General features: G+C 40.2%; 1 protein-coding gene across 5 annotated transcripts in view; it reads left to right on the top strand.

The window, feature by feature from the left end:
* The first annotated feature begins 45 nt into the window (after window positions 1-45).
* The window catches only part of PHLDB2 (pleckstrin homology like domain family B member 2), a 129,081-nt gene continuing 107,182 nt past the window's right edge, over window positions 46-21,944 (top strand). For all 5 annotated transcript variants that reach the window (XM_082654338.1, XM_082654340.1, XM_082654339.1 and 2 more), the window contains exon 1: window positions 46-125. The gene's annotated coding sequence lies outside the window, so the exon portion shown is untranslated. The remainder of the gene's footprint in view (window positions 126-21,944) is intronic.

Here is a 21,944-nt window from a genome sequence, read left to right as displayed (position 1 = left end):
CGGCTGGAGCTGCGGCGGGGCCGGGGGTCCGGGGCCGGAGGGGGGGTGGGAGGGAGGCGGGGCGAGGGCCAGGCGAGGGCCGCTGGAGCCGGCGGAGAGCGGCGGCGCGGAGAGAAGATGAGACGGTGAGTGGCTGCCGGGGACGCAGAGTTTCTTGCTTCTCTTGTGGGCTGCAGGGACAAAAGCTCGGGCTGGGGTTAGCAGAGCCCGGGCTGAGCAGCCTCTGGGGCCCCGAACCCCAAGAATGGGTGGACCTCGGTTGAGAGGATCCTGGGGAGGGAGTGGCGGGGTGGAAGAGCAGCTCACAGAACGGTTGTAGGAAACGGGCGGGATTTGGGGGAGCCTGAGGCAACTTTTGCCGAGAAGTCTGGAATACCCAAGGAGAGAGGGATCGGGATCTTGGGGCTAGAGCCGCTTTGTCGCCGTGGGCGGAGGAAAGAGTATGCTGCTGGATGGTATGGGCGCGGAATTCAGAAAAGACCCCCTCCCCCAAATATCTAGCTAGCTGCCCTCCTGGCTCACTTTGTTTCAAGAGTGGGGCTCACTAGTTTGAACCGCCCAGAGACTCAAATTCCCATTTGGCCTTGGGTGCCCCCCAAAATTTATGGTTGGGGCGGTCTCCGCACCCCTAGAGATAGCGGCTGGAAGTAGAGAATGTTTTGAACCCCTGTTTCACCCGCGCCTGGCACGGCCGAGGCGCAGCTTGAAATGTTTGCTGGTACATTGAATAACTTAGTTCTAGCAGTCATCACTTATTAAAGCGCCGAGGGCCGGGCTAACTCCCGCCACCGCCAGGAAATTAAAAGGCTGACAGGCTGTCGCTTCCAGACTTGGGGTTTCCTGTTTGAAAGAGCTTCGGAAGTCGAACCTGCTACCCATCTACCTTTCTCATGTAAAAGCGGGAACTGCGCCCTCAGCCTTTTATGTCGGTAGACTTTCCCGGGGCTGGAAATCCTCTCGCCCGGCCCTGCCCTCATCCCTAGAAGTCTTCCTTCTGCTGCTCTAAAGAAGCTCTCAACAGTTCTAGAATGCACAGCTAGTCACAGCCAGACGCAGCTGGGAGTGGAACTAGAAGAAGAGGCATAAAAATGTGGCGTACTTTTAGTGTAAATATATGTCAGCCACATTTCCCTTCATTGTATGAATGTATTAATTACAGATATATATTATCAAGTATTGGACGCGTAACTTTAAGCTTCCTAGTTTGGCTTAATTTAGGCGTTTGAGATATGTCTCCGAGAATTCTAACATCTGAATTCAGCTGGGAGAGGTCTAAATGAAGTTCACAGTTTCAGAGTGTTAGTTAAACTTTTGCCCTGAGAGCTCTTGAATTCTTGGTTCCTGGTAGGATAGCAACAGAGTAGTTGGATTTGGGATAAATAAAGCTTTAGAGCTGCCCACTATTTTAACAGAATGGCTACATCCCCGGTACCATTGCCCTCAATTGTGTAAATATTTGTTTGAATAAAGAGCTAAGGTTCTTTGAAAAGTAACAGTTGTGTCTATTCATGATTCCCTTTTCATATCCTGGGCTTAAGTTATTTAAAAGGTTTTGTGTTTTATTTTATTGTTTTCGTTTTACATATTTAATGTGGAAATTTAAACATTATATGTACTTGAGAAACTCTGTAAAGTCCCCAAAACGTTTATAACTGGGGTTTCCTTTAAAAGTGAGGGGGAATAGAGCTTTTGCTCTTAGTTGACTAGTGTAGCCTTCACCTCCTGAGACCCAGAGGTTTGCAAATCCCAGCCTTTTTCACAAATGAAAAAATGAGATGTTGGGCTAGGAGTAGCCATCATGTCAATTTGCAGGCTTCAGTCTGTTCCATGCAACTGGCAGACGCTGTTCTTTTGGGCTGAGGACTGACTTTAGGGGGTGTCTCCTGGATCCCTATTTGAAGTGAGGGAGGAAAAGATAGCTGGGAAATTCTCCTAAGAGCTTGCTACCTCCTATCTTAAAGAACACCAGACGAAAGCTGGAACTCTTTAGCAACCTTTTCAGAAACATTTTATTTACTGGCTTTTGCACAAGAGAGGGAAGAAAAAGCTGAAGTGATTAAACCCACCACTGAATTTTGCTGTTTTCCTCAAAGCCCTCTTTTGAGGTCTGTACTGTAATGCAGGGGTTGATTCTGGAGTGCACCAGAGGACTTGCTGTGAGAAACGTGATTGCTTTTAAATACTTTTAAAGAGCAGTTGAGGTTATGACTCTGTATGCTAATTCTCAACCCTTAGCAGAAAGGCGGTTGGCTCTATGAATAACTTGGAAAGACAGTGGTTTTGTACATCTTCCAAGTGGAATACATGTGCGTTATAAATCTGACTGTTAGATCTTGATGTACTTTACTTATTAACTGTGGAAATGTCATCTATTTGAAACAAAAACAACTTTTAAGTGATGTGCTTTATTATAAAGCCCTGGTATACACAGCAGCTGTGGTTCTGAATGGAGGCGGGTGGAGTGGGGGTAACTTGCTCCCCAGGGGTTATTGGCCAGTGTCTGGAAACATTTTTGGTTGTCCCAACTCGGGGCAGGGGACAACCCCAGTCGCCAACTGGGGCTGGCCTCTAGTGGGTAGAGGCCTCAGATGATGCTGTGTAATATCCTATAATGCACAGGACACACAAACAATGAATATCTAGCCCCAAACTCTTCACTAGGGTATTACCTTGAGGACATATGTTAACAAGATTAGGGATCTTAATCTAATTTGGATCTTCTAGAAACTGACGGTATTTTTGCTCAACACAGAGAGACCTTTTTGTCTGCAGCAGATTCTTTTGTCCTTGGCATTAAGAGTCTTAATATACCATAGATGTGAAGGAACTTGTGTTCACTGACTTTGAGTTGGCTTAAAATTACAGAATTTTGGAGTGCTACAGTGCAAGGGAGCCTCAGAGATCACTGAGCGCAACTTTTTTGTTTTATAGACACAAAAACTGAGATGCCCAGAGATGGTGACTGGTAAAGTCTCAAGTGTGTTAGTGACAGATGTTAGTTTTAGATAAAACCCAGGATTAGAGAATTTAGAAACTGATATTCAGGCATATGTAAGTTTTTAAAAAATGGACCTGACCCTTTGTGAGAATTTAGAGGTCACATTCTCTGTGAGGAAATAAATAAACTCTTTGATGGGGGAAGGGTAGCATTAGCCATGGTGACTGTGGAGCATATGCCTGGGTGTGTCAGCCCCAAGAAGAACATAATTCTATTGTGCGACCTGTGACACTCCACGTCTGATGCCTGCACCATCCTTCCCATGGCAAAGTGGGCAACAGATGGTTCCACATTCACAGCAGATGCTATGGTACAAAACAGAACATTTGAGATTTTTTGTTCCTCCCTGCCTTATGGGTTAAGAGTAGAGGGCATGAATGGATAGGGTTGTCTTGGAGAGAAGAGAGGATGAGAGAGGCCTCCTGAATACAGAGTTAAAAAAGACACCTGGCATATAAGGAAATGAGCATGCTTTGGGGCAGTTGTGAGGGATATTCATAAGCTGATGAGTGGATATGTAAGATAAATGTGATATTTGCGTAGAACTTGGGTTAGGAATCTGAAGACATTTCAAGCTTGGCACTTCTTTGGGGGAAGAGGGCAAAATAATAATGGGGGTAAAAGGAATCTCAGAAATCCTCTTATCTGAATCTGCTCACTTGGCCAGTGAGAACCTCCTAACTCCTGTTTCATTGTACTTTCTTGTACAACCCCCAGTCTGTATCTTTCCATCTGTTTACTTAGTGGGGAAGAAAATGATAGTAATATAAAGTTTTTGTTCATTTTCTGGGAGAGTGTAAAAAGCATGTATTTGTGAATAGCTCTGCTTATAGAAAGGAGTTATCTCAAAGAGTTTTTTTTTTTTTTGCGGTACGCGGGCCTCTCACTGTTGTGGCCTCTCCCGTTGCAGAGCACAGGCTCCGGATGCGCAGGCTTAGCGGCCATGGCTCACGGGCCCAGCCGCTCCGCGGCATGTGGGATCTTCCCGGACCGGGACACGAACCCGCGTCCCCTGCATCGGCAGGCGGACTCTCAACCACTGCGCCACCAGGGAAGCCCTCAGAGTTTTTGACGATCAGAAAAGTTGTGCACATATGGCTGCTCTCACATTTTACATTACGATTATCCATTAGTCCTGTGATTATGGATTTTAGTTGTGTGCTAAGTGCTCCTGCCATGGTAGTTATAATCCTCAAATCTGGGAGGTTCTGGAAATATAGGAGAAGTTTTTAGTGTGCCTTTCTTGGAAGAGCTCCGAACCTCGCTGTGGTAGGTTCTTATCATTTTGACAACTAGCCAATGGGTGTACCTCAAAGCCGAGTACATAGTAGTATATTTAGAAATGATTCAGAAGTGATGACTTTTTAAAGAGGCTGCAGGTGCTGCAGTAAAGGGGTATAGCACCCTTTTCATGATCACCTTTCGGGTAGTCATTCTTTTTTTTTTGTCGTGTAGTCATTCTTGTTACTTATTTTTCAGGTGATGGAAGAGAAGATGAGTTTGTTTTTTTTATAATTGTTGGCTGGAAATATTTGTTGGCGTTTGATTAATGTGACTCTTATCTTTTGAAAGTGAATAAAACCAAAAAGGGTAGCTCAGGTTTTCAAATCCCTTCAAAATGAGTATTTGGTAAGGCAGAACTTGTTTCTGCCACCCAGAAATTCGAACCTTCTAAGGGTTAATTTGCAGAGTTGTTTTCATGATATTTAGGAATGTTTTTAGATGTTGAAAAGAAGGTTTGTGCTGTATCTGCTTTAAAGGCAAGATTGTTATCTATAGCAGCTAATGATCAACAGGGGAAACCCAAATATAAAAATCATTTTTATTGAAATTCAGTGGGAAGGCTAGGGGTTGGAGAAGCTTGCCATACAAAGAAACAGGTAAATAAGGTGTAGAGTAACAGGCTGAGTTACCTGGAGACTTTTTTGAGAGGTTTTTTACAAGAGATATTTGTTTTGCTTAGTGTGAGTGGGTTGAGTTTATTAGATGAACTCCATTTCCTTACTTTGCAAATTAAGGGGAAGAAAAAGTTTGTTCATGCCTATATTTAATATTGTTACCTCAAGCAGGGTCAGCTTTTTCCAAGATTTGCTGCTAAATCTAGAGTTCAGTGGAAATCAGTGTTGATCATCTTAGAATATTTTGTTTGCATGCAGCATGTGACCTCTCCAGATGGCGATGTGCTTGTGGAATCAGCATAAGGAATGGCAAAAACGCTAAAAGTTACAATCTTTCTCCTTGATTTGTTTCTTGAGCACCGTATTGCTAAAACAAGGGCAGGTAAAAGCAAAGGAAAGCCAGCTTCTGCGTTTGTTTGTCCAGTTCAGATGCAGCCTGAGTAGTGCTTCATAGTCAAGAGATATTCAGAGGGGACTGGGAAGTGAGGTCTGGCTGCCACACTGCTTACATCATTCAGAAGTAGGTTTTTGAAAACATATTTAGTAAGGAAATTGCAAGCCACGGGAATGTAGACAAAATATTTCTTATACATCATGCCGAATCAAATAGCCGTATTACATTACACTAACATAACTCTGACCAGGCCTTCTTCCCACTACGTTATGCTGAAATAATTTACCATGCCCTTGGAATGTCATGGGCAACCTCACCGGTGCAATCTTTTCCCAGTTAGGTAGCTAGCTGCTACCTTATCACTAAAACATGTTTCTGTTCTGTAGTCATTTCCATTTCCTGCGTTGTATAACTGGCACTCCTGTGTTATTTAACCTGTGTCTATGGGAGCCTAGAAAGTTGGAGCAGAAAGAACATCTTGTTCACCCTCACCATTTTAAATATGGAGAAACCTCTGCTAAAACAAGGTGAAGATGGGCCAAGGGATTTGCTCTGGCTCTTTCTTCTGTTGGTTATTTTGGCAGAACCAGGACGAGGGTCGGGTATCCTGACTCATGTTCCTGGCAGTCTGTCCCGTATTTTTTGCGCTAGATTGGCCATGACAATAAAAATAACATCCTAATGTAACCATTTCCTTTATTAGGGCTTTTGGTCAGATATAAAAAACAGCATTGATTAAATTTAGTGTAGTCAGTTGTTTACTGACCTCTGCTGGTTCAAGTCCTTTTTCCTTTTCCTTCCAAGCAAAATAAATGGTTAAAAAAGGTAGGTCGCAACAAAGGGAAATATTGTCTATAACACCCACTTTGCATAACCTACAGTTAAGTAATGAAGAGATGGTATCATTATTGTTTTGTTTTGTTTACTTTATAGTATTTTTTTAAAACCCATCCACTCAGTTTTTGAGTTAAAGGGAAAAACACTATGACCATGGGTGATGTGGTCACCTTGTGTTTGTTCCATCCATCCTGAGCCTACTTATCCCCTGACTATTCCCAGTTCACAAGTATTGGGTAAGGGAATGGAGAATAGTACGTTTGGATTTGGTGAATGTTACTTTGAAAAAACAGAAGCTGACTCTGAAGAGAATGTATTTTGATCGGTAGTGTGGAATGGGGACAGGATGCTGTAAAGATAAGAGTTTGCTCCCACCAACTCTCAGCTTCCAATTCCAGCCCATAGGGGTGGTTTCAGGGTCAAGAGAGAGCATCTTCATCCCCATGTGATCCCAGAGTCAATGTTTTTCTTGCATAAATTGGTTTTAGAGGATGCTTTTTCCTGGAGTACCCCTCTGCTTCAGGAAGTAAATCTGAAGCACAGATGCAGACATTCAAGACCTCCAACCTAGTTATTCCATGACTCTGTTTCTTGGCTTTGTCTCACTGTGGTGATCACATAATACAGGAGGATTGTTCAGAGGCTACAGTCAGAATCACCTAAACCCGGGGATGAATTATGCCAATGATCAGGAATAAGAAACATCTGGAAATATTTGCTTTACTTGGGAAAATTTTAGAAACCTTTATCTTCAACTAAAGCTATCTTAGGATTCTATAAAGAACCCTGAAAATATGGGTCTGTAATTTCCTACCTAAAGAACTCTCCCACTTTCAGAGAAGCCATCACATAATTTAAGAATCTATAAAGTATGTTGGTCTCTGTCTTAGCATGAATATGGAAGGGTGTGTGTGTGTGTTTTAATGGTTTTTTGAGGCTGAAATTCTTCAAGATATGGCAGGTTTGTCAGTTTTTGTGTTTACATTTTAACTTTCTGAAGAGGTGGGTTTTATTTGAATATGCATAGTAGTGAAATTTAGCTACTGTGACCTACCATTATCTTGCAAGTATCCGAAATATAATGGCCTGATACTTGTAATCTAGACAATGCATTTCCTTTCAGATTTCTCCAAGGTACTAAAAAAAAAAAATCCGCTTTTAGGAGCTTAATTCAATATGACAGAAGGTTAGTATTTCGTACTTTTTAAAAAATCAGCAAGGAGCCACTGTATGAACACATCCTTCTTTGTAAACTGAGCCACTATCGTTTTTAAGTCAGTATATATTCATATATTTTTATTCATATTGGTTTTCGGAATGCACACATCTTTTACTTTTTAAATATTTTTATTATGGAAAATTTTAAACATACATAAAAATTAAAAGAATAATGCAGTGAAATCTCATGTACCCATCATTCAGTTTCAACAGTTACCTACATATGCTAATATCGTTTCATCTGTAGACCTTACTTCCCCCCAAACATAGATTGTTATAAAGCAGATTCCAAATACTGTAGTATTTTATTCATAAAAAATTTAAAATATAAATCTAAGAGCTTAGGATTTTTAAAAAATACAGCAAATCATTATCACACCTAAAAACAAAAATGGCAGTAATTAAAATATCTTTTTTCCAGTCAGTGTTCAGATTCTCTGATTGTCACATAAAATTTTTGTTTAATAGTTGGATTGTTCAAAACAGAATCCAAACAAGGTCTACAAGGTCTACATATTGCATTTAATTGTTAATTGGTGTATCTCCTGGTTCTTTTTAAATCTAGAACTGTTCCCTCTCTTATTTTTTTCCTTGTCATTTGCTGGTTGAAGACATTGGTTATTTTTCTGTAGACTTCCACATGTTTTAGATTTAAGTGATACTGTCTCCATAGTGTTGTTTAATGTATTCCTCTGTTCTTTGTATTTTCTGTAATCGGAGACACCATTTTTTTTTTTTTTTTTTAAAATAAATGTATTTATTTATTTATTTTTGGCTGTGTTGGGTCTTCGTTGCTGCACACGGGCTTTCTCTAGTTGTAGCGAGTGGGGGCTACTCTTGGTTGCGGTGCGTGGGCTTCTCACTGTGGTGGCTTCTCTTGTCACAGAGCACGGGCTCTAGGCACGCGGGCTTCAGTAGTTGTGGCACGCAGGCTCAGTAGTTGTGGCTCGCGGGCTCTAGAGCACAGGCTCAGTAGTTGTGGCACAGGGGCTTAGTTGCTCTGCGGCATGTGGGATCTTCCTGGACCAGTGCTTGAACCTGTGTCCCTTGCACTGGCAGACGGATTCTTAACCACTGCACTACCAGGAAAGTCCGGAGACAGCATGCTTTTAATTTGAGAACTTCCCTACCGCATCATTCTGTTGAACTTAATTTATAACATATATATATATATATATATACTTATTACATTCATATTGTGTCTCCTTCAAATATTGCTAAAGCTGTTTTTAAAATTTTATTTATTTATTTATACAGCAGGTTCTTATTAATCTATTTTATACATATCAGTGTATACATGTCAATCCCAATCTCCCAATTCATCCCACCACATCCCCACCCCCTGCTTTCCCCCCTTGGTGTCCATACGTTTGTTCTCTACATCTGTGTCTCTATTTCTGCCCTGCAAACCGGTTCATCTGTACCATTTTTCTAGATTTCACATATATGCGTTAATATACGATATTTGTTTTTCTCTTTCTGACTTACTTCACTCTGTATGACAGTCACTAGGTCCATCCACATCTCTACAAATGACCCAATTTTGTTCTTTTTATGGTTGAGTAATATTCCATTGTATATATGTACCACATCTTCATCGATTTGTCTGTCGATGGGCATTTAGGTTGCTTCCATGACCTGGCTGTTGCTGTAATGAACATTGGGGTGCGTGTGTCTTTTTTCCTTTTTTTTTTTAACATCTTTATTGGAGTATAATTGTTTTATAATGTTGTGTTAGTTTTTGCTGTACAACAAAGTGAATCAGCTATATGTATACATATATCCCCATATCCTCTCCCTCTTGCGTCTCCCTCCCAGCCTCCTTATGCCACCCCTCTAGGTAGTCACAAAGCACCAAGTTGATCTCCCTGTGCTATGCAGCTGCTTCCCACTAGCTATCTATTTTACATTTGGTAGTGTATATATGTCCATGCCACTCTCTCACTTCGTCCCAGCTTACCCTTCCCCCTCCCCGTGTCCTCAAGTCCATTCTCTATGTCTGCGTCTTTATTCCTGTCCTGCTCGTAGGTTCATCACAACCATTTTTTTTTAATTCCATGTATATGTGTTAGCATACAGTATTTGTTTTTCTCTTTCTGACTTACTTCAATCTGTATGACAGACTCTAGGTCCATCCACCTCGCTACAAATAACTCAGTTTCGTTCCTTTTTATGGCTGAGTAATATTCCATTGTATATATGTACCATATCTTCTTTATCCATTTATCTGTCAATGGACATTTAGGTTGCTTCCATGACCCGGCTATTGTACATAGTGCTGCAATGAACATGGGGGTGCAAGTGTCTTTTTGAATTATGGTTTTCTCTGGGTATATGCCCAGTAGTGGAATTGCTGGGTCATATGGTAATTCTATTTGTAGTTTTTTAAGGAACCTCCATACTGTTTTCCATAGTGGTAGTATCAATTTACATTCCCACTAACAGTACAAGAGGGTTTCCTTTTCTCCACACCCTCTCCAGCATTTGTTGTTTGTAGATTTTCTGATGGTGCCCATTCTAACCAGTGTGAGGTGATACCTCATTGTAGTTTTGATTTGCCTTTCTCTAATAATTAGTGATGTTGAGCAGCTTCTCATGTGCTTCTTGGTCATCTGTATGTCTTCTTTGGAGAAATGTCTGTTTAGGTCTTCTGCCCATTTTTTGATTAGATTGTTTGTTTTTTTTAATATTGAGCTGCATGAGCTGTTTATATATTTTGGAGATTAATCCTTTGTCCATTGATTCATTTGCAAATATTTTCTCCCATTCTGAGGGTTGTCTTTTCATCTTGTTTATAGTTTCCTTTGCTATGCAAAAGCTTTTAAGTTTCATTAGGTTCCATTTGTTTTTATTTCCATTACTCTAGGAGGTGGGTCACAAAAGATCTTGCTGTGATTTATGTCAAAGAGTATTCTTCCTATGTTTTCCTCTAAGAGTTTTATAGTGTCCGGTCTTACATTTAGGTCTTTAATCCATTTTGAGCTTATTTTTGTGTATGGTGTTAGGGAGTGTTCTAATTTCATTCTTTTACATGTAGCTGTCCAGTTTTCCCAGCACCACTTGTTGAAGAGACAGTCTTTTCTCCATTGTATATCCTTCCTCCTTTGTCATAGATTAGTTGATCATAGGTGTCTGGGTTTATCTCTGGACTTTCTATCCTGGTCCATTGATCTATATTTCTGTTTTTGTGCCAGTACCTTACTGTCTTGATTACTGTAGCTTAGTAGTATAGTCCCAAGTCAGGGTGTCTGATTCCTCCAGCTCCATTTTTTTCCCTCAAGATTGCTTTGGCTATTCAGGGTCATTTTTATCTCCATACAAATTATGCAATTTTTTGATCTAGTTCTGTAAAAAATGACATTGGTAATTTGATAGGGATTGCATTGAATCTGTAGATTGCTTTGGGTAGTATAGTCATTTTCACAGTATTGATTCTTCCCATCCAAGTACATGGTATATCTCTCCATCTGTTTGTGTCATCTTTGATTTCTTTCATCAGTGTCTTATAATTTTCTGAGTACAGGTAGTTTACCTCCTTAAGTAGGTTTATTTCTAGGTTTTTTATTCTTTTTCCTGCAATGGTAAATGGGAGTGTTTCCCTAATTTCTCTTTCTGATCTTTTGTTGTTAGTGTATAGGAATGCAAGAGATTTCTGTGCATTAATTTTGTATCCTGCAACTTTACCCAATTCATTGATTAGCTCTAGTAGTTTTCTGGCGACATCTTTAGCATGATCTATGTATAGTATCATGTCATCTGCAAACAGTGGCAGTTTTACTTATTCTTTTCCAGCTTGGATTCCTGTTATTTCTTTTTCTTCTCTGATTGCTGTGGCTAGGACTTCCAAAACTATGTTGAATAATAGTGGCAAGAGTAGACATCCTTGTCTTGTTCCTGATCTTAGAGGAAATGCTTTCAGTTTTTCACCATTGAGAATGATGTTTGCTGTGGGTTTGTCATACATGGCCTTTATTATGTTGAGGTATGTTCCCTCTATGCCCACTTTCTGGAGAGTTTTTATCGTGAAATCGTGTTGAATTTTGTCAAAAGGTTTTTCTGCGTCTATTGAGATGATCATATGGTTTTTATTCTTCAATTTGTTAATATGGTGTATCACATTGATTGATTTGCGTATATTGAAGAATCATTGCATCCCTGGGATAAACCCCACTTGATCATGTTGTATGATCCTTTTAATGTGTTGTTGGATTCTGTTTGCTACTATTTTGATGAGGATATTTTCATCTATATTCATCAGTGATATTGGTCTGTAATTTTCTTTTTTTGTAGTATCTTTATGTGGTTTTAGTATCAGGGAGATAGTGATGGTGATGGTGGCCTCATAGAATGAGTTTGGAAGTGTTCCTTCCTCTGCAGTTTTTTGGAAGAGCTTGAGAATGATGGGTGTTAGCTCCTCTCTAAATGTTTGATAGAATTCACCTGTGAAGCCATCTGGTCCTGGACTTCTGTTTGTTGGAAGATTTTTAATCACAGTTTCAATTTCATTCCTTGTGATTGGTCTGTTCATATTTTCTGTTTCTTCCTGGTTCAGTCTTGGAAGGTTATACCTTTCTAAGAATTTGTCCATTTCTTCATGGTTGTCCATTTTATTGGCATAGAGTTGCTTGCAGTAGTCTCTTAGGATGCTTTGTATTTCTTCAGTGTCCATTGTAAATTCTCCTTTTTCATTTCTAATTTTATTGACTTGAGTCCTCTCCTTCTTTTTCTTGATGAGTCTGGCTAAAGGTTTATCAATTTTGTTTATCTTCTCAAAGAACCAGTTTTTAGTTTTATTGATCTTTGCTATTGTGTTCTTTGTTTCTATTTCATTTATTTCTGCTCTGATCTTTATGATTTCTTTCCTTCGACTAGCTTTGGATTTTGTTTGTTCTTTTTCTAGTTGCATTAGGTTGTTAGATTGTTTATTTGAGATTTTTCTTGTTTCTTGAGGTAGGATTGTATTGTTATATTCTTCCCTCTTAGAACTGCTTTTGCTGCATCCCGTAGGTTTTGGATCATCGTGTTTTTGTTGTCATTTGTGTCTAGGTATATTTTGATTTGTTCTTTGATTTCTTCAGTGATCTCTTGGTCCTTTAGTAATGTATTGTTTAGCCTCCATGTGTTTGTGTCTTTTACATTTTTTTCCCCGTAATGGATTTCTAATCTCCTAGGGTTGTGGTTGGAAAAATGCTTGAGATGATTTCAGTTTTCTTAAATTTACTGAGGCTTAATTTTTGACCCAAGATGTGGTCTATCCTGGAGAATGTTCTGTGTGCACTTGAGAAGAAAGTGTAATCTGCTGTCTTCGGATGGAATGTTGTATAAATATCAATTAAATCTATCTGGTCTATTGTGTCATTTAAAGATTGTGTTTCCTTATTCATTTTATGTCTGGGTGATCTGTCCATTGGTGTTAGTGAGGTGTTAAGGTTTCCCACTGTTATTGTGTTACTGTTGATTTCCTCCTCTATAGTTGTTAGCGTTTGCCTTATGTATTGAGGTGATCCATGTTGGGTGCATAAATATTTATAATTGTTATATCTTCTTCTTGGATTGATCCCTTGATCATTATGCAGTGTCCTTCCTGTCTCTTGTAACATTCTTTATTTTAAAGTCTGTTTTATCTGATATGAATATTGCTACTCCAGCTTTTTTTTATTTTCCATTTGCACGGAATGTCTTTTTCCATCCCCTCACTTTTAGTCTGTATGTGTCCCTAGGTCTGAAGTGGGTTTCTTTTAGACAGCATACAGATTGGTCTTGTTTATGTATCCTTTCAGAGAGCCTATGTCTTTTGGTTGAAGCATGTAATCCATTTACATTTAAGGTAATTATCAATATGTATGTTCCTATTACCATTTTCTTAAGTTTTGGGGGTTTGTTTTTGTAGGTCCTTTTCTTCTCTTGTGTTTCCCACTTAGAGAGTTTCCTTTAGCATTTGTTGTAGAGCTGGTTTGGTGGTGCTGAATTCTCTTAGCTTTTGCTTTTCTGTAAAACTTTTGATTTCTCCATCAAGTCTGAATGAGATCCTTGCTGGGTAGAGTAATCTTGTTTGTAGGTTCTTCCCCTTCATCACTTTAAATATTATCATGCCACTTCCTTCTGGCTTGTAGAGGTTCTGTTGAGAAATCAGTTGTTAACCTTGTGGGAGTTCCCTTGTATGTTACTTGTCGTTTTTCCCTTGTTGCTTTTAGTAATTTTTCTTTGTCTTTGATTTTTGCCAATTTATTACTATGTGTCTTGGTGTGTTTCTCCTTGGGTTTATCCTGCCTGGGACTCCCTGCACTTTTTGGGCTTTGGTGGCAATTTACTTTCCCATGTTAGGGAAGTTTTCAATCATAATCTCTTCAAATATTTTCTCGGGTCCTTTCTCTCTCTCTTCTCCTTCTGGGACCCCTATAATGTGAATGTTGTTGCATTTAATGTTGTCCCAGAGGTCTCTTAGGCTGTCTTCATTTCTTTTCATTCTTTTTTCTTATTCTGTTCCACAGTTGTGAATTCCACCATTGTGTCTTCCAAGTCAGTTATCCATTCTTCTGCCCTAGTTATTCTGTTATTGATTCCTTCTAGTCTATTTTTCATTTCAGTTATTGCATTGTTAGTCTCTGTTTGTTCTTCTAGGTGTTTGTTCTTTTATTCTTTTAGGTCTTTGTTAAACATTTCTTGTGTCTTCTTGATCTTTGCCTCCATTCTTTTTCTGAGGTCCTGAATCATCTTCGCTATCATTATTCTGAATTCTTTTTCTGGAAGGTTGCCTATCTCCACCTCATTTATTTTTTTGTGGGGGGGATTATCTTGTTCGTTCATCTGGTGCATAGTCCTCTGTCTTTTTATTTTGTCTTTCTTTCTGTGAGTGTGGTTTTCGTTCCACAGGCTGCAGAATTGAAAAGCTGTTTTAATAATGATATAAACACAAATGTGAGTCCAATTGGTAAAAGTCACATCTTGAATATTTAGATAAAAGTCAGGAGTTTTGCAAGTGGGAAGGGAATTTGAATGACCCAAATGTTTTTTGAGGTTTTTCCTGCTTTCTGTCCTTCTTCCCCTGCCTTCCTCACAGTCTGAAAAGAGTTATCACAGGAAGCGTGCAGCCAAATTCCTTGGGTGGTCTAAAGAATATTTTAAAGTTCAGGCAGACAAGTCTTATTCAAGGGACTGGCACAAAATGGTTTAAACATCCCTATTGATGTTTTACCCTCTTTACAAGAGTCCTCTAAGATTCTTAAGAATTCCTCATATAAAACAATCTAGACTTATTTAAAAGGAACCTCTGTCACAGGAGATAAAGATCCTCATTTGAATATGGTTTTTGCTATTGATTGTGATTACCTTTAGGAACCATTGGATGCCATCTGGACTTCTTTTGACAGAGCTTAGACTTCAGTGGGCTGGAGATGACAGAAAGGAATGGTACCATGGGGTAGACTGATTTATTGTGATAGGAAGAAGCCGAAACTTTTTTTTTTTTTTTACTTTTTGTCATCACTTCTTCCATCTCTCATTTCCTCCCCCTATTCCCCATCACGCCCCAGTCCCTTCTGTGCTCCCTTCCTCCCTGTGGCATCATCTGATACTTTTGTTCTTTCCTTAATGGTCTCCCTTACCTCTTTTAGTTGTTTTCAGAGCATAATAAAGTAAAAATTCAAAAGGGAAAATAAGAAAACCAAGAAAGGAACTGTGTAATCAGTGTCCTGAGATCATATCAGCATCCCAGTGGTCCTCCCTTTCTCCCCAGCCTGCCATGCATCACCCCGACACCTGGCAAATTCTGAGGATGCCTCAACTTGCCTGGGTTCTGAAGAGCCTCCTCTGGCAGTCACACAGTCTTTGTGCCTTTTAGACTGCTATGGGCATGTGGGCAGTGTATGTCTGTCTCTGTGTGTCTGTGAACGTGTGTCTGTCTGCATACAGTAAGATTTACTGTTGTAACAGGCTCAGTCTGAAAGAACAAAACATCCTCCTTATTCTTGGGTCCTTTTGAGAGATAAAAATGCCCTCCTTGGAGATTATCAATGTATCTGCATGTATCTAGTAGATAATAATTATTTTGTTCAAAAAGGCTGATCTTTAAATGACAGAGAACATGGCACAAGGAATGAGGAATGAGAATCCATTTGCTGCTCTGTTTATTTGCAAAAAACCAATAAGGGCTCAGTGTCCACTAAGAGAAGTTTGGTTTTATGGTTTTTGTTTTTTTCTTCCCTGCGCTGAGACGTAAAATCTTGAGTGTGGAGGAAGAGTTTAAAGGAACAGAGTTTAGGAGGCCAGGTTGCATGAATGGGAGATGAAGTTCTGTGGGGATGGATGTTGAGACAGTGGGAAGGTCCAGATTTAGGGATGCTTACAAAACCTGTGCATGGGGGCTTCTCTGGTGGTGCAGTGGTTAAGAATCCACCTGCCAATGCAGGGGACATGGGTTTGAGCCCTGGTCTGGGAAGATCCCATGTGCCGCGGAGCAACTAAACCTGTGCGCCACAACTACTGAGCCTGTGCTCTAGAGTCCACGTGCCACAACTACTGAAGCCCAAGCACCTAGAGCCCGTGCTCCGCAACAAGAGAAGCCACAGCAATGAGAAGCCCACGCACCACAACGAAGAGTAGCCCCCGCTCTCCGCAACTAGAGAAAGCCGCGCACAGCAACAAAGAGCCAAAGCAGCCAAAATAAATAAGTAAAATAAATAAATTAAAAAACAAAACAAAACCTGTGCATAGGAGGGGATATTTGAAGAAGAGAGGATCTGGGAAGGTGTTTGCCAGTGGGTGTGGGGCTGTGTGGAGAGGTGTGGCTGTGTGTAGAGAAGCAGGAGGCTGAGGATTTAGTGATGAAAGGAAATACTTGTGGAAAAGGAGGGTATATTTGCAAAGGCGGAGTCCAGAGGACTGAGGGTTTGTTTAACTGAGGATGGTGTTTGGATAACGGAGGGTGGGGAAAACAGGCTGCTTTTGGATGTCTGAAATGAGAATATTGCTAGGGAAGGAAGTGGTTGTTCCTGAAGCTTCTAAGTAGTCCCCCTCCCCCTTCATCATGTTTTCATGTTGGGATTAGTGGGAAAAGAGGGAGGTTTTTGTGTCCATTGTTCTCCATTCTTAAGCTTGGAGTTTGGGGCTGAAATAGATTTCTTAGTTTTTCCTATTCAGTCCTCTAAAAGCTTCTTCCCTCAGGCACCGCTGGTCACCACAGAACTCCCCCCCCCCCCACCTCCCCAATGGCACTGCTTCTGACAGACTGCTCTAAGCTGGTGTCTGAATTCAATTACGTGTCATCAGTACGTGCTTTAAAACATTGCCATACCGTAAACGTCAGTGCTGAAAGAGGCCAGCCTGTGGACCACCAGTGTGCTGGGAGAGTTTGAAACACCAGGCATCAACCACTGTCTGTGGCAAAATGTGCTCCCAGAGCCAGCACCTCAGCTCTAAGGCCCCTCATAAGAAAAACAAAGACTCAAACTTTTTCATAAAGTGGAAATTTTAGCCTAAACCCTCCTGATTTTTTGGGTAAGATTCTTTTTCTGACTTTGCTTCTGTAATCTACATCCATCCCCTTTCCCCAGCCATATGAAAAGATTTCCACTTTCCTATCACTTGCGCTTGCACTCCCCCTTTGATTAATTCCTGCTATATTGGGTGATCCTGAGAAGTGTTTGTGCACGGCGATGTAAAATGACAAGTAACGTGTTGTATAATTTAAGGATCCTCCAAACTCTTGGTATAAATTACCTGGAAAACTGCATTTATATATATAGGCCAGACTTTAAGACTCCTACTTCTAATGCAACACACACAACACAGCACAGTAAATACTTCATTTTAATTTGTTCGTTTTTTAAAACTTTGCTCCCTGGGTGTGTATTCATTATCTTGAAACCAAGATCCCTACAGCTCTGGCCATCACAGTGCTCTGAAGTCACCATCAGTGACTTACAGTTTGGATGGGATTAGCTTCACTGTGGTGTTATTTGGTACAAATGGAGCAGGAGAATTATATTTTAAAACATATACCAGCATTGTGGCAAAGAGGAAAGAATCTACCAAGAAACTTACAAACATGATCCCTGAGATTAGTTTTTCCAATAATTTTCTTCTTAAGGAAGAATGTACCGTGACTTTCCGTGGTACCTTCCAGAGATCTCTAAATGACTCCTGGCATTTTCTAATCGACAATGAGATGATATATGTTTCAGGTGATAAAATAACAAGAGAGCTCTGGAGGGATTAAATTTATGGATTGGAAAGTAAGCCCAAATGTTTCAACACACATTAACTTCTTTCCTGTTTAGACGACCGGGTGTTGTCTCTTCTTTCAGATGGGCACCAGATGCCTTCTTCCCTTCTCCACACCGGTTCTGTTTCTGTGCGTATGCGTGCAGTATATGGAGCCGTTAGTGCCCTTGGGGCTGTTTTACTTCCACAATAACATAATGCAGTGATTTTATAATTTCCATGAGACTTCTTTTTTGTTTACATAAAATGTACAGGAAAGCAAAAAGAAATACACCAGCGGAGATCAAGAAGCCAGGCTAGAAACCTCGGAGAATTCCTCACCTTTCTTACACGTGTTAACATAGACCTCTCTCCGCCGCCCTCTCTCTTGTGTGTCACTTTGACAACACCTCTTGCCGTGTACCCTTTCACCTGCCACAGCCCTAGTTCTTCCTCTGCTTTCTTTTCCTAACCTCAGCTGCAGTCTCTAATACATTGTCTGCAGGGCTCCATCGCGTTGCTATCTCCCTCACTGCTGGGGAATTAAATCCTGTCTCTCCCATTGTATCCTCTGCCCTCCTGCCTCTACTCTCCTTGCCTTAGCTCTCATCCTCATTCAGAGTACATTACTGCTTCCTGTTCTACATTTCCCTATGCTTTTCCCACCTCTAGGCCTCCACTCGTGTGATCTCATCCGCAATGAAAAGAACACCCTGGAACTGGGGAAGGAGAGAGAGGTATCATGAACCATTATTGTCACTCCTAGGGTCAGAAAGACCACCTGTGTGATTCTCCACCTTTTGAGTTGAATTGATTTATGGGATTAAGAGATCTCAAATTGACACAAGTATACATACATATGTACTCAGCTATGGTAAACTCAGCTTCAGGAAAATGAGTGAATTACATGTTTACACTTGATGATAAATCTTTAAGTGTACAACTTTTTACACATCCTTAACAGACCCAATAAGGTTGAACTGAAAAACCAGGGTATCAGACATGAATATCTTAAAATATTCTCTGGAATGTTCTTCCCTCCAGATCATCTGTAGCTTTCTTCTGCAATATGTGTGGTGGAGAAATGTTGCATGGCTGTTTCTCAGATGTGGTTTATTATTTGCAAATGTCCTGCTTGTCTCTTCCCTAGAGACTGTAAAGCTGATCTTCCAGCTAGTACTACTGTGGAATATTCTGGTGTTATATTTTGTTTGGCCAACTAAACTGCGTCAATAATTACATTTTTTGGCCATGGTGAGTTTTGGCTGAGCTGCGAGGCATGAGAAATCTTAGTTACCTGACCAGGGATCGAACCTGTGCCCCCTGGAGTGGAAGCATGGAGTCCTAACTACTGGACCCCCAGGGAATTCCCACTAATTAAATTTTTTGATTAAAAAAAAAGTGTATGTGAGGAGGAGAGAGGGGCCAAGTGTTGCCACCCTGTAGGGTAGTAAGAATACCCTTTAGTAGTTTGATACTATGTAGTTTTGTTGGAAGAGGGAATGATATTTGGTAATATTTTGTTTGGGTGATTAAGTAGCATTTGCAACTGCAAACCGATTGAAATACATTAATACATTTTATCATCTAAAATGACATTAATGTCCTATGCTGCTGAGTCAAAAATTAAGCTTTTAAGTATCCTTTTTGACATAAACCCTCAATTCTGCGCCGTTAGAGCAAATATTGAAAATGCAGAGTTTGGGTTCAGTGCTTAGCTGCTGACTTCCATTAAACAGCATCTGCTCTGCCTTGCTTTCTGGATGGCTAACTCTGCACTATCTTAGCTCTGTTTCCTATTTTGTATGCACTACTTTATAACCAAAGTCTTCCCCACTAACTGGCTTTAATTTTTTTCTTGTTATTCTAACATCTCACTTATGGATTTCCCTTTGTATCCTTATCTAAAATATCCTAAATGGTTGGAGGATTGCTGTCCAATTTAAACCACATTTAAGATAGGCATAGACCTGGACCCCAGAGAGCATATCTTACATGGTGGTGGAGATGGGAAAGGATCTAGAGAACTATGAGAGAGAAATACATAGTTATTAAATATAGAAAATAACTGTTGCTTTTTTCCTACACAATTTTTGTTATTAATTCTGTCAGAGACAGGATGTTTGCTGGATGTACCAGTAGTCTGACCTTAGATGGGCTTGAGATTTTGTTTATATTTTTAAAACCACAAAATTTTAGGTGTGGAGGTGGCTTTATGCTACCATTGGATAATACCCATCAGATTCCCTTTCTTCAATAGGACTTAACTCCATTGTCATTTCTTTCTATGATAACTTCCCCAGACTACCAGTCTCACTGGGTTAGCCCCTCTCCACGCTCCTTTACCGATCTGTCAATCAATCCTCTATCAAGGCATGCATCACACCATATAGCATTTATTCATATGTGTGTTTTCCCCTTTGGACTGTCAGCTATGTGAAGGCAGGAAATGGTATCTTTGACCACATATTTTCCAGGGCCTAGCTTAAAGCCTGGTTTATAGTAGGCACTTAATGAAGATTAACACCTCCATAGTAACACACAACTCCCGAATCTCAGTGGCTTAAGACGATCTTGGATTGGCAGAGACCCTGCTCTCTATTGCCCTCACTGAGGGAGGTAGGCTAAGACTTGGATACAAGTGAGTCATCTTAGCAGGGGATGGAGACGGCGAATCATGCTCCAGCTCTTGGTGTTTCAGCTTGGAACTGACATGTCACTTTCTCTCCTGTTTCATTGATCAAAGCAAGGGACATAGCCACACCTAATGTCATGGGAATGAGGCAGAACAGCACTGCTTTGTTTCTGAAAGGAGAGAAGGGGAATAATAGTGAGCAACACTAGTGCCTGTTAAGCCGAAGTCTGATACGTGGTAGGCACTTAATACCTAGTCAATGAATGAGGAACCTGAAACTACCTGTTAGGATTTTAATTTTTTTCTATACAATAAGCAGAATCACTCCAAGTAATGAAATAATCTAATAACTACATTAAAAAATGAGCATACTAAATATATTATCTAAGCCATATTCAGCAAACATCTGGAGACTTTTTTCTTTTTTTTTTTTTTTTGCGGTACGCAGGCCTCTCACTGTTGTGGCCTCTCCCGTTGCGGAGCACAGGCTCCGGACGCGCAGGCTCAGCGGCCATGGCTCACGGGCCCAGCCGCTCCGCGGCACGTGAGATCCTCCCGGACCGGGGCACGAACCCGCGTCCCCTGCATCGACAGGCGGACCCTCAACCACTGCGCCACCAGGGAAGCCCTGGAGACTTTTTTGGTAACCACTCTGTTCACTTTATTCATATTAGGGAAGGTGTTATGTTTGATTTTGCAGTTTTTCGGATGCATAAAGTATGGAATGGGTAAATTTGCATAATTGTCATTTTTGCCTGAGTCATTTAGAAGATTTGGAAAAAATGTTGAAGTTTTCAAATATTTACGTATTTAGTCTGATGAAGAAGTTCTTTAAAGTAACCTTTTTCGGAAGAGTTAATATCTGGATCAAAAATTGGGCAAGAGCTTAGGAAAATGAGAGTCTAATCAACTTAAAAATGAAGTATTGCTGCAGACTGTATGCTAATATTTTACACTAATTTTTTTTCTTCATTGTTAAGGTAACCCAAACACATTGTATAAAATGTGGAAAATACAAACTAGTTTGAGAAAGGTGAATTAAAAATCACTGGTGTGATTTCTTTTATTCCATTGTTCTTGTTATAGAATATGCATATGGACAAGGGAAGAGAAGATATTGGCTTGTAATGGGGGGTAACAGTGGAAATATCCAGAAATGATCAGATTGAGACTGTGGATTAAGGACAATATTGATAGGATTTGTTGATGGATAAAATGAGGAAGGAGGGAATAGAGAAGTGATAGAGATGGTAGAGGATAGAGGATATAGTGATAGAGGGGATCAGTGATGATTCCCCAGATTTTCGCTTGAACATCTATGTGTAATCCATGTGTATTTGTGGGTGTATATATAAGACTGCACTCATTGTATGTGTGGTTTTTAAAATTTACTTAACATTATATTAATGTATTTTTAATGCTATAAACATACCTTGAAATAAGATTTTAAATGGCTTAATATTCACTCATATGATATGCTATAGCTTTTGATTTTCTCCCTTATTTTGGGGGCAATTAAGGTGTTTTTTCCCCTTTATTAAATAACATGGTAATGTTCCCAGGATCCACCTACTTCCTTGTCTCCTCAATTCAAAAACATTTAACTTGAGGGAATTGACCAACGTTTGCTGGAATTTCAACATAGCAAAAACATGTGGTAAAGTTAGTCGGGAATAGAAGGAACCAAGACTAGAGATCATCGTGGTTTCAGTCTTCCAAGGGGGCATGGTGAGATATAGCTCAAAGCAGACTGGTGTTGCTTTC

This window comes from Grampus griseus, assembly GCF_964374135.1.
Source record: "Grampus griseus genome assembly, chromosome: 5".
Lineage (NCBI taxonomy): Eukaryota > Metazoa > Chordata > Mammalia > Artiodactyla > Delphinidae > Grampus > Grampus griseus.
The sequence above is the reverse complement of the archived record's forward strand: the minus strand, read 5'-3'. Positions and strand labels throughout refer to the sequence as shown.